The sequence below is a fragment of the Triticum dicoccoides genome, chromosome 3A, assembly GCF_002162155.2.
Source record: "Triticum dicoccoides isolate Atlit2015 ecotype Zavitan chromosome 3A, WEW_v2.0, whole genome shotgun sequence".
In the NCBI taxonomy this organism is placed as follows: Eukaryota; Viridiplantae; Streptophyta; class Magnoliopsida; order Poales; family Poaceae; genus Triticum; species Triticum dicoccoides.
Genome location: NC_041384.1, coordinates 673,774,432 through 673,787,941, shown reverse-complemented (window position 1 = coordinate 673,787,941; position 13,510 = coordinate 673,774,432).

Genomic DNA, 13,510 nt, shown 5'->3' with positions numbered 1-13,510 from the left:
ATTAAATTACCATATGAATCTATTATGAGAGCCACTTATGGATCACTTACCAAAGATGGCAATACCTAGATCTATCCTTGCTATTATGCCTAGCTAGGGGCGTTAAACGATAGCGCTTGTTAGGAGGCAACCCAATTTTATTTTTGTTACTTGCTTTTTTCTCCTTTTTAGTAATAAATAATTTATCTAGCCTCTGTTCTGGTTGTGTTTTTTGTGCTTAATTAGTGTTTGTGCCAAGTAGAACCGTTGGGAAGACTTGGGGAAAGTATTTTCGATCTTGCTGTAAAAAACAGAAACTTTAGCGCTCACGAGAAGCCCTGCCATTTTTATTTGGAAGGTGATATTTAGTTAATTATTTTTGCAGATGATTAATATATAAATTCCTCACGTCCAGAAAGTTATTTTAGAATTTTTGGGGTTCCAGAACTTACATTAGCTACAGATTACTACAGACTGTTCTGTTTTTGGCAGATTCTGTTTTTCGTGTGTTGTTTGCTTATTTTGATGAATCTATGGCTAGTAAAAGAGTTTATAAACCATAGATAAGTTGCAATACAGTAGGTTTAACACCAATATAAATAAATAATGAGTTCATTACAGTACCTTGAAGTGGTGTTTTGTTTTCTTTCGCTAACAGAGCTCATGAGATTTTCTGTTAAGTTTTGTGTTGTGAAGTTTTCAAGTTTTGGGTTAAGTTTTGATGGATTATGGAACAAGGAATGGCAAGAGCCTAAGATTGTGGATGCCCATGGCACCCCAAGGTAAAATTCAAGGACACCCAAAAGCCTAAGCTTCGGGATGCCCCGGAAGGCATCCCCTCTTTTCGTCTACTTCCATCGGTAACTTAACTTGGAGCTATATTTTTATTCACCACATGATATGTGTTTTGCTTGGAGAGTATTTTATTATTTGAGTATTTATTTTTTTAGTTTGCCACAATAATCCTTGCTGTACACACCTTTTGAGAGAAACACACATGATTCGGAAAATGTTAGAATACTCTATGTGCTTCACTTATATCTTTTGAGTTATATAGTTTTTGCTCTAGTGCTTCACTTATATCTTTTAGAGCACGGTGGTGGATTTGTTTTATAGAAACTATTGTTCTCTCATGCTTCACTTAGATTATTTTGAGAGTCCTACAAAACAGCGTGGTAATTTTCTTTAATTATGTTAGGCATCCAAGATTAGTAAAAAAAATCAGTGTGTTGAATAATATGAGAAGTTTGATACTAGATAATTGTTTTGAGATATGAAGATGGTGATATTGGAGTCATGCTAGTTGAGTAGTTTTGAATTTGAGAAATACTTGTGTTAAAGTTTGTGATTCCCGTAGCATTCACGTATGGTGAACCGTTATGTGATGAAGTCGGAGCATGATTTATTTATTGATTGTCTTCCTTATGAGTGGCGGTCGAGGACGAGCGATGGTCTTTTCCTACCAATCTATCCCCCTAGGAGCATGCGTGTAATACTTTGCTTTGATAACTTGTAGATTTTTGCAATTAGTATATGAGTTCTTTATGACTAACGTTGAGTCCATGGATCATACACACTTTCTTTCTCCCACCATTGCTATCCTCTCTAATACCGCACACTTTTCGCCGGTATCATACACCCACCATATACCTTCCTTAAAATAGCCACCATACCTACCTATCATGGCATTTCCATAGCCATTCCGAGATATATTGCCATGCAACTTTCCACCGTTCCATTTACTATGACACGCTCCATCATTGTCATATTGCTTGCATGATCATGTAGTTGACATTGTATTTGTGGCAAATCCACTGTTCATAATTCTTTCATACATGTCACTCTTGATTGATTGCATATCCCGGTACACCGCCGGAGGCATTCACATAGAGTCATATTTTGTTTTAAGTATTGAGTTGTAATTGTTGAGTTGTAAGTAAATAAAAGTGTGATGATCATCATTTTTAGAGCATTGTCCCAGGTGAGGGAAGGATGATGGAGACTATGATTCCCCCACAAGTCGGGATGAGACTCCGGACTAAACCAAAAAAATGATGAGAGAAAACGAGAGAAGGGACAATGTTACTATCCTTTTACCACACTTGTGCTTCAAAGTAGCACCATGATCTTCATGATAGAGAGTCTCCTATGATATCACCTTCATATACTAGTGGGAATTTTTCATTATAGAACTTGGCTTGTATATTCCAATGATGGGCTTCCTCAAAATGCCCTAGGTCTTCGTGAGCAAGCGAGTTGGATGCACACCCACTTAGTTCCTTTTGTTGAGCTTTCATACACTTATAGCTCTAGTGCATCCGTTGCATGGCAATCCCTACTCACTCACATTGATATCTATTAATGGGCATCTTCATAGCCCATTGATATGCCTAGTTGATGTGAGACTATCTTCTCCTCTTTGTCTTCTCCACAACCATCATTCTATTCCACATATAGTGCTATGTCCATGGCTCACGCTCATGTATTGCGTGAAGATTGAAAAAGTTTGAGAACACCAAAAGTATGAAACAATTGCTTGGCTTGTCATCGGTGTTGTGCATGATTTAAATACTTTGTGTGGTGAAGATGGAGCATAGCCAGACTATATGATTTTGTAGGGATAACTTTATTTGGCCATGTTATTTTGAGAAGACATAATTGCTTAGTTAGTATTCTTGAAGTATTATTATTTTTATGTCAATATTAAACGGTTGTCTTGAATCTTTCGGATCTGGATATTCATGCCACAATTAAGAGAATTGCATTGAAATTATGCAAGTAGCATTCCACATCAAAAATTCTGTTTTTATCATTTACCTACTCAAGGACGAGCAGGAATTAAGCTTGGGGATGATTGATATGTCTCCAACGTATCTATAATTTTTGATTGTTTCATGCTATATTATATTATGTTTTGGACATTATTGGGCTTTATTATACACTTTTATATTATTTTTGGGGCTAACCTATTAACCGGAGGCCCAGCCCAGAATTGCTGCTTTTTTGCCTATTTCAGAGTTTCGCAGAAAAAGAATATCAAACGGAGTCCAAACAGAATGAAACCTTCGGGAACGTGATTTTTGGAACGAACGTGATCCAGAGGACTTGGACCCTACGTCAAGAAAGCTACCAAAAAGGTAGGAGGTAGGGGGGCGCGCCTACCCCCTAGGCGCACCCTCCACCCTCGTGGGGCCCATGTTGCTCCACTATGACGCCCCGAGACCGTTGCGCCAGGTGTCTTCGAGTTATTCGTTGTTGTTGCCTTGTCATTTGTTTGCGTGTCATGAATTTCATATCATGTCATCATCCGCATTGCATATGCATGTTTTCAAAACTTGCATCCGTCCGGGTCTCCCAGTTCTCTTCGTTGTCCGTTCTGAGCCCAGACACACTTGCACGCACCCGTGGCATGTCCGAAATATTATTTTATAAGTGGCCGGAAAATGTTCTCGGAATGGGTTGAAAATTGGCGTGCAGTGTTGCTTTGTTGTCAGTAGACCGCCTGCCAAGTTTCATCGCATTCGGAGTTCGTTTGATGCCCCAACGGATAACTATAGCGACAATATAGTCGGTTAAATCGTCGGACGTTTTCGGTCTCCGAAAACTGTTGCCGGGTTGCATTCCTCCCCTCTCTTCTCAGTCCAACCACACACTTGACCTCATTCGCCTAACCCCTCTTTGTACAGTGCATTGACCCCTCGCGCGTGTCCGAAACTTCACCGAACCCGACCCGAACAGTCATCACCGTTGGGTCTGAAACATCCCCAAACATCTACAAAATGTCTCCGTTTTCTTGTTTGAACTTCCCAAGCCTATTTTATCTTGACCGTCTGATTTCGATCGGATGATCCAAACTTCCCTCTTTTCCCGTATATATATAGTCTACCCCTAGTCTATTTTGGACCTAACCCTATTTCCTATGATCCTACCCAGCCGCCGCCACTACACTCCATCCCATCACCCAGATCCATCGCCACCCACCTCCTCTGTTTCTGTGCCTGACCAATCCCACAGCCTCCTCCCGATCCAGTCCAACCAGTCAGCCACGCCTCATCTGCTCCGTTGGATTTTGAGCCAACGATGCAGCGCCCCTGAGCAGCTCCCGCACGAACCCGCTCCTCCTGCTTCGATCCCCGAGCAGATCAAGCCAGCAGTCCCCGCCGGCGAGGAGCAGCAGCGCCAACATGACCTCCCCGTGAGCCGCCACTGATCCAGGCCGACCTCATCCCTCGCGCCCCTCTCTCCCTTCTTCTCCTTCCTCTGGTTTCTTTCTCTCAATCCTCTCTCTCTTCTATTTCCATGGACAGGAGCTCGCCGCCGCATGGTTCTGCCTACGCCGATGTTCAAAGTTCCCCATGGAGCCTGGATCTGGTCCTCCACACGCCGGATCAGTCTGTTTTCCCGTGCCGGTCTTGCATCGTCCCAGCGCCGCTCATCACCACGGCGCCTCCTTCGCTCGACCCGTGTGACCGCTCCTCTGCCTCATCCCAGGTCGCCCCGTCATGGTCTTGTCTCCGGCCGGAGCTGTCCATCCCCGACACCTCCATGTCGTTCTCCACCGGCCATGAACCCAGCCGCCGCCATCTTCTTCCCTGAGGTCCGTCGATGCCGCGAGTACCGCTGCCGCCTGCTTCCTCTCGTCAGAGACGAACGAGCGTTCGCCCTGAGCGTTGACCGTGCCTCCAGCGCATCGGCAGCAAGGCCCACCTCCAGTGCCATCGTGGGCCGCGTGAGCAAGCCAGCGCCAGGCCTCCCTCTTCCCACCGACTGGGCCAGGCCCAGGGTGAGCAGCCCCCAAGCGCCCCCTCCTCTTGTTTTTTTTTCTCTTGTTGGGCCTGCCAGATTCGGCCTAGTTCGTGTTTTTTTCAGGTCTGCGATTTTGCCTTTATCCCAGAGAGAGCACTTTTGCAGAAAAGACCCTCATGTTCATACATTTAATAACTCACAAACTATGCATCACATGGAAAAACTTTATATATGGAACTTGCTTAGAATTTCATCTAGTTTAATAATATCCAACTTTCATCTATGTTTAAAATGCTTAAGATGTTGTTTGTTTAAACTTGCTAAAATGATTTATTTCATAACTAAATAACCGTAGAACCAAACCTAACAAACTTTATATGTAAATGGGGTAGAAAAATACCTAGTTTGACATGGTGTCATCACTTTGCATGTTTAACAACTCTAAAATTGTGTTTAGGGCAGAACAGTACCAAACCTTAAAATATGCACATGAGGAGTTTCCGGACTTGTTGTTTGTTGTTCCAGCCTCATTTAAACTTGTCTAGATAGTTAGTTTACTTATGCCTCACCTCTTGCCATGTTAATCAACATTTAATATTGTTGGGTACATAAACGAGATCGAACTAAATAACTTGAATGTGGTGTTTCTTCAACATGCAACTCGTTGCATATTGAGCTCCACTTAATTTGTAGGATTGCTTGTACACTTTGCCATGCCATGTTTCATTAAACCGGACATGCATCATACTTGATTGTGCATCCTGCCATGTTTATGTGATGGTTGTTTATTATGATGTTTGCTTCTTTCCGGTGTTGCTTCTTCGTGTTGGTTCGGATAATGTCGTGTTTGTGAGGATCCATTCGACTACGTCCGTTTGTCTTCTTCATGGACTCGTCCTTCTTCCTTGCGGGATCTCAGGCAAGATGATCATACCATCGAAATCACTTCTATCTTTGCTTGCTAGTTGCTCGCTCTTTTGATATGCCTATGCTGCGATACCTACCACTTGCTTATCCCGCCTCCCATATTGTTAAGCCAAGCCTCTAACCCACCTTGTCCTAGCAAACCGTTGTTTGGCTATGTTACCGCTTTGCTCAGCCCCTCTTATATCGTTTTTAGTTGCAGGTGAAGATTGGAGTTTGTTCCTTGTTGGAACATGGATATTTTGTTGGGATATCACAATATCTCTTATTTAATTAATGCATCTATATACTTGGTAAAGGGTGGAAGGCTCGGCCTTATGCCTCGTGTTTTGTTCCACTCTTGCCACCCTAGTTTCCGTCATATAGGTGTTATGTTCCCGGATTTTGCGTTCCTTATACGGTTGGGTTATAATGGGAACCCCTTGACAGTTCGCTTTGAATAAAACTCCTCCAGCAAGGCCCAACCTTGGTTTTACCATTCGCCACCTAGCCTTTTTCCCTTGGGAGTCGCACATCCCGAGGATCATCTTTATTTTAACCCCCCCCCCCGGGCTAGTGCTTGTCTAAGTGTTGGTCCGAAACAGAGCCACTTGCGGCGCCACCTCGGGGAAACTTGAGGGCTGGTTTTAGCTGTACGTAGTGTTCATCCAGTGTTGCCGTGAGAACGAGATATGTGCAGCTCCCATCAGGATGTCGGTGCATCGGGCGGTCTTGCTGGACTTGTTTTATCATTGTCGAGGATGTCTTGTAACCGGGATGCCGAGTCTGATCGGATTGTCTTGGGAGAAGGAATATCCTTCGTTGACCGTGAGAGCTTGTGATGGGCTAAGTTGGGACACCCCTGCAGGGATTTAAACTTTCGAAAGTCGTGCCCGCGGTTATGGGCAGATGGGAATTTGTTAATGTCCGGTTGTAGAAGACTCGAAACTTAACTTAATTAAAATGCGTCAACCGTGTGTGTAACCGTGATGGTCTCTTCTCGGTGGAGTCCGGGAAGTGAACACGGTGTTTGAGTAATGCTTGACGTAGGTTGTTCTAGGATCACTTCTTGATCATAGTTGTTCGACCGTGCTTTTTCCTTTTCTTCTCGCTCTCTTTTGCGTATGTTAGCCACCATATATCTAGTCACTTGCTACAGCTCCACATCATACCTTTACCTTACCTATAAGCTTAAATAGTCTTGATCGCGAGGGTGTGAGATTGCTGGGTCCCCATGACTCACAGATTACTTCCAAAACCAGATGCAGGGACCGATGATACCGCTCCAGATGACATGACCGAGCTCAAGTGGGAGTTCGACGAAGACTCTCATCGTTACTATGTGTCTTTCCCAGATGATCAGTAGTGGTGCCCAGTTGGGGCGATCGGGACTTTGTCGCATTTGGGGGTTGATCTTTATTTTGGTACCGTAGTCGGACCCTGAGTGTATTGGATGAATGTAATGACTTATTTATGTATTTGTGTGACGTGGCAAGTGTAAGCCAACTATGTATCTTTCCCCTTTATTTATGTACATGGGTTGTTTGCGAAGATTACCTCACTTGTGACATTGCTTTCAATGCAGTTATGCCTCTAAGTCGTGCTTCGATACGTGGGAGATATAACCGCATCGAGGGCGTTACAAGTTGGTAATGAGAGCCTTCCCCGACCTTAGGAGCCCCCCTGCTTGATCGAATTGCTGGCGTTGTTGAGTCTAGAAAAATGTTTTGAGTCTTTTAGGATTATATATATTGGAGAGTTAGGAATTCTTTTTACTCCTCAGTCCCTTCGTCGCTCTGGTGAGGCATCCTGACATAGAGTTTTGACTCTTCTCTTCCCAAATTTCACTAAAAAAATTTAGGATCACGCGGGTATCTTGGAATCGTTCCGATGGTTTTGTGACGAGAACATTGTTCTTGGTGCCTCCTGACATTTAGGGGTTGTGGCAGTGTCCCGGGGAGTTGAGCTCCGAGGTGTTGTCGTCACAATTTTATCGTTGTAGTTCTGGAATACCTGAGTTTTTTTCGCTAACATCGAAAATCTCTTTTATGCAGTTGTTGGTGAGATAACCTTGTCGCCACCCAATACTGGGGCGGGAGTTCTGGAGTATTGCCATAACTCGTATAACGGATGCTTTTCGAAGGTTGAGGTAAACGATTTCCGAAGGTTTCTTGGTTATGTGTTGAAGGATGGATACAGCTAGATGTAGGATTTGTGTAGTTTTGGGTGAGATTTTATGCTTCCCCTGTATCCCCAACACCTGATTGCATAACCGGAAAAATTTCGGGAGTTTATAAGTGGGAATTCAAGTAGCTCCTAGGATATCTTTCCGACAGATGTATGATATGAAATTGGGGTTCGACGTCTAGTGGTCCGCCTATCCACGGTTGGTTTTACAGTGATCTCGTTGTGTCTTAAAGAGTCCTTGGTTATGCTGACTCGAGGACGCTTCGTATGTCATGTGCACTGCCTTGTACATGATGGTGTTGTACGATCGAGCCCGTGTAGGCCCCACCACAAAAACTTCGGACGAAATCTCTATCATATGTTTGTTCCGGCTTATTCTGCAAGCCAATCCTTTGTTTTGTTTTGAGTTGTGGTATTCGAGTTGCTTCCAAGTCAAATGTTGATTCCATACCTTTCCTAAGCGGTGTTCTCATATTACTATGTGAATACAAATCCTTCTTGATCATTGAGTTTGTCATCTCAATGTCTTTTCACCGGTGTGTTTCTCTTCAAGTGGATCTGATCATTTCAACAACCGCAAGATCAAGTATCAGTTCTTCTCAACGGTGTTTGTTTCATCCGTCTCCAAGTTGCCTTTGTTTTTCCCGCCCACCCACTCTTTTTCTTCAAGGACTCAGATTTCTTAATCGAGTATCCATCTTTTTGATGTAAAGTCTCTCCATTCCTTTCAGCCAATGTTCTTATCCGGTGATTATCACGAAGATACTAACGGAGCCTCAAGTTCATCATTCTTCATTCTTTTTCTTCTTCGGCGGTTTCAAGTCAAGATTTGTTGATCATATCTTTTCCTCGTTTCAATGCTTACTTATGCCGGTGCACCTCTTAATCTTCCCTGCTTGCTATTCAATTGTTCCGGAGTGTTCAAGATATCTTGAAGATTCATGTTTCCACTTTGCTTTCGTAATCCTTTCAAGCTCTTTCGAGATTGTAATCTCTTTCAAGCCATTTAATTCAACCGGTGCATTCTCCTTTTCAAGTAAGCATTTCAACGGTGTTTCTTTTGAGTGAGCCTTAACCCACAGGTATTTTCCCAGGATCTTACCTGACTCTTCTAATTCCCAGAGTTACTCTCAAACTCTTTTCCAAGTTTGACATAAGAATGATTTATCATCAGTCAGACGCATTTCTCCAAGATCGGTTAAATTATTTTCATCGTTGGCCAAATCTCTTCGCTTTTGATTATTCCGGAGTATCTCGATAATTCTTGGTGGTGTTTCTCATCGTCATTCTCTACATTTGAAGACCGAAGAAGATTTTTCCTCTTAATCTTGCTCCTTTCTCTTCAAGATTCATGGTTCTAGCTTGATGTCATCCTCTCATAATTGTTTTGATCGTGAGAATTCTTTTCACCTATCCGGAGAAATTCAAGAGTCTTCTCAGTTTGATTATTCGGAGTCCATCAATTCAGGTTTATTCATGCTCAGCTGTCAGTTATCATTCTCCAGTCTTATCGGTGCATTGTTCATGTGATCTCTAATCAGTTCGTGATCCCTTCGTTCTCATGTATCTAGATTGTTTCCAGTATCTTCGTTCATTTCACAATTCTTACCCGGTGATTCATCCCTTTACTTCGTTCATTTTCAATCCTTACGGTGGTTCGTTTAAGATTTCTCTTCCTTCCTTATCATATCAATTCATTCATTGTTTCGATTCCACCGATGGTTCGTTCAAGACCTTCTCAAGTTGGCGCCATATCTATCTTAATCCTTTCTATGAGAATAAGTAGTATGCCAAATCCATTGTTTCTCATCAATTTAAATTGGTGAAGGATAAGCATAATGTAATTCTTATTCTTGTTTCATCGAGTGAATTCAATTCCTTATTCCGGAGGTTCATTGAAAAATTCTTGGTTTCTTTTGCTCATCTTTCTTTTCCGGAGTTCCAAGTTTCCACTTTATCTTGTCACGAAGTTCCATTTAAATCATCGCAAGGATTCACCTGGTGTTTTCAACTTCTCTTTCCTTCTGTTTGATCATTCTTTTGTACCGGAGTTCTTCATGGAGGTTCTACATGATGGTTCATAAAGGATTTAATTCCTTTTCGAAGTGTTCATTGAGATTCTTTTTAGAGGAGCTCAATCATTCTTCATTTTGCAATCCGGAGTGCAATTCTTTCTACCATATCATTGGAGGTGGTATTATGTCATTCTTGATAATTTGAGCTTATGTGTCATGATTCACACGTTGTTAAGATTGAGGTACTTTAAATCCATCAATCTCGTCATTGGAGTTATCTTGGGTTATATTTCACCTAAAACTTCCCTAAGGATTGTTGCTATTTATGGTGCTCATAAATGACCCAAGTTCTTCATCTATCCTCCCGGTGAAATAGTTTTTCTCGTCTCCTTGTCATATCAACCCAATCTATCGTGTCCGTCAGTGGAAAAATTCAACTCAGTTTTCAGATGTTTTCCATAAGTCCACTACAAGCTTACTCTTTTCGTTGGTGGTTTTTTCTCCAACAACTCTATGCGACCCTGCTCTATAAGATGCTTTTCAAGCTCATCGGAGGTAGAAGATGTTGTTTTCTTCACCGTTCTTTTGTTCCGACGATCCAACTTCTATTCTTTCATTCTGGAGACATTGTGATATTGCCTTCTTCAACCATCATCCCGTTTTATCAAAGTTCATATTCTTTTCCTTGCTTATCCCGTTTAACCGGAGTGTGTGCCCGCTGCTCAAGTTCTTTTCATCTTATCAAGCTTCATATCACTTTTCAACCAGAGTTCTGCCCGAGATTATTCGTCTTCTTGGATCTTTGTTTATCTCATTTCAACCAGAGTGGTTTCAATTCCTTCTTGTCCTTTGCGCTCGTCATTCTTAGCCTTGCAATCTCAAGGCTTCCGTAATGTTCCTTGTTCCTCTTTTCCAACAGAGTGTTTTTAACTTTGTTCATCTTCGTGGCATTCCTCCTTTCTTTTTGTTCAACCTCGCAAGGTTCTGTGGTTTCACTCGTTTGTCAAAGAAGCAACTTAGCTTTACCTCTTCTCCTTCCCTTCCGTTTTCCCTCCGGTGCCATTCTAGATCTCGGGACGAGATCCTCTTGTAGTGGTGGAGTGTTGTAACGCCCCAAGACCGTTGCGCTAGGTGTCTTCCAGTTATTCGCTGTTTTTGCCTTGTCATTTGCTTGCGTGTCATGCATTTCATATCATGTCATCATCCGCATTGCATCTGCATGTTTTCAAAACTTGCATCCGCCCGGGTCTCCCAGTTCTCTTCGTTGTCCGTTCTGAGCCCATACACACTTGCACACACCCGTGGCATGTCTGAAATATTATTTTATAAGTGGCCGGAAAATGTTCTCGGAATGGGTTGAAAATTGATCTTTCTTGCAATGGGAGAAGTGCTTAGCTTTGGGTTCAATCTTGCGGTGTCCTTTCCCAGTGACAGTAGCGGCAGCAAGGCACGTATTGTATTGTTGCCATCGAGGATAACAAGATGGGGTTTATATCATATTGCATGAGTTTATCCCTCTACCATGTCATCTTACTTAAAGCGTTACTCTGTTCTTTTGAACTTAATACTCTAGATCCATGCTGGATAGCGGTCGATGTGTGGAGTAATAGTAGTAGATGCAGGCAGGAGTCGGTCTACTTCTCGCGGACGTGATGCCTATATACATGATCATACCTAGATATTCTCATAACTATGCTCAATTCTGTCAATTGCTCAACAGTAATTTGTTTACCCACCGTAATACTTATGCTCTCAAGAGAAGCCACTAGTGAAACCTATGGCCCCCGGGTCTATTTTCCATCATATTAAACTCCCGTTAACAAGCTATTTCTGGTGCCGTTTTCATTTCGCTTTATTTACTTTGCATCTTTATCATAAAAATACCAAAAACATTATCTTATCATATCTATCGGATCTCACTTTCGTAAGTGACCGTGAAGGGATTGACAACCCCTTTATTGTGTTGGTTGCGAGGGTTTTACTTGTTTGTGTAGGTGCGAGGGACTCGTGCGTGGCCTCCTGCTGATTGATACCTTGGTTCTCAAAAACTGAGGGAAATACTTGCGCTACTTTGCTGCATCACCCTTTCCTCTTCAAGGGAAAACCAACGCAGTGCTCAAGAGGTAGCACTCTGATACCACTGTTGGGGAACGCAGTAATTTCAAAAAAAATCCTACGCACATGCAAGATCTATCATGGTGATGCATAACAACGAGAGGGGAAGAGTGTTGTCCACGTACCCTCATAGATCGTAAGCGGAAGCGTTATGACAACGCGATTGATGTAGTCGTACGTCTTCACGATCTGACCGATCCTAGTACCAAAGGTATGGCAACTCCGCGATCTGCACACATTCGGCTCGGTGACGTCCCACGAACTCTTGATCCAGCTAAGTGTCGAGGGAGAGCTTCGTCAGCACGACGACGTGATGACGGTGATGATGTAGTTACTCGCGCAGGGCTTCGCCTAAGCACTAAGACGATATGACCGATGTGGATTATGGTGGAGGGGGGCACCGCACACGGCTAAGACAGTTGTCTGTTGTGTGTTCTAGGGTTCCACCTGCCCCCGTATATAAAGGAGCAAGGGGGAGGCTGACTGGCCCTTGAGGCGCCCAAGGAGAGAAGGAATCCTCCTCCTAGTAGGAGTAGGATTCATCCTTTCCTAGTCCTACTAGGAGGGGGAAGGAAGGAGTGGGAGAGGGGAAGGAAAAGGGGGGCGCCGCCCCCCTTCCTAGACCAATTCGGACTCAAGGGGGAGGGGGCTCCCGGCCTACCCTGGCCGCACCTCTTTCTCTCCACTAAGGCCCATCTAGGCCCATTAGTTCCCCGGGGGGGTCCGGTAACCCTCCGACACTCTGATTTTCTCTGAAATCACCCGGAACACTTCCGGTGTCCGAATATAGCCATCCAATATATCAATATTTATGTCTCGCCCATTTCGAGACTCCTCGTCATGTCCGTGATCCTATCCGGGACTCCGAACTATCTTCGGTACATCAAAACACATAAACTCGTAATAATGTTCGTCACCGAATGTTAAGCGTGCGGACCCTACGGGTTCAAGAACTATGTAGACTTGACCGAGACTCATCTCCGGTCAATAACCAATAGCAGAACTGGATGCTCATATTGGTTCCTACATATTCTACGAAGATCTTTATCGGTCAAACCGCATAACAACATACGTTGTTCCCTTTGTCATCGGTATGTTACTTGCCTGAGATTCGATCGTCGGTATCTCAATACCTAGTTTAATCTCGTTACCGGCAAGTCTCGTTACTCGTTCCGTAATTCTACATCCCGTAACTAACTCATTAGTCACATTGCTTGCAAGGCTTATAGTGATGTGCATTACCGACAGGGCCCAGAGATACCTCTTCGATACACGGAGTGACAAATCCTAATCTCGATCTATGCCAACTCAACAAACACCATCAGAGACACCTGTAGAGCATCTTCATAGTCACCCAGTTATGTTGTGACGTTTGATGGCACACTAAGTGTTCCTCCGGTATTCGGGAGTTGCATAATCTCATAGTCATAGGAACATATATAAGTTATGAAGAAAGCAATAGCAACAAACTAAACGATCATCGTGCTAAGCTAACAGATGGGTTAAGTCAATCACATCATTGTCTAATGATGTGATCCCATTCATCAAATGACAACTCTTGTCCA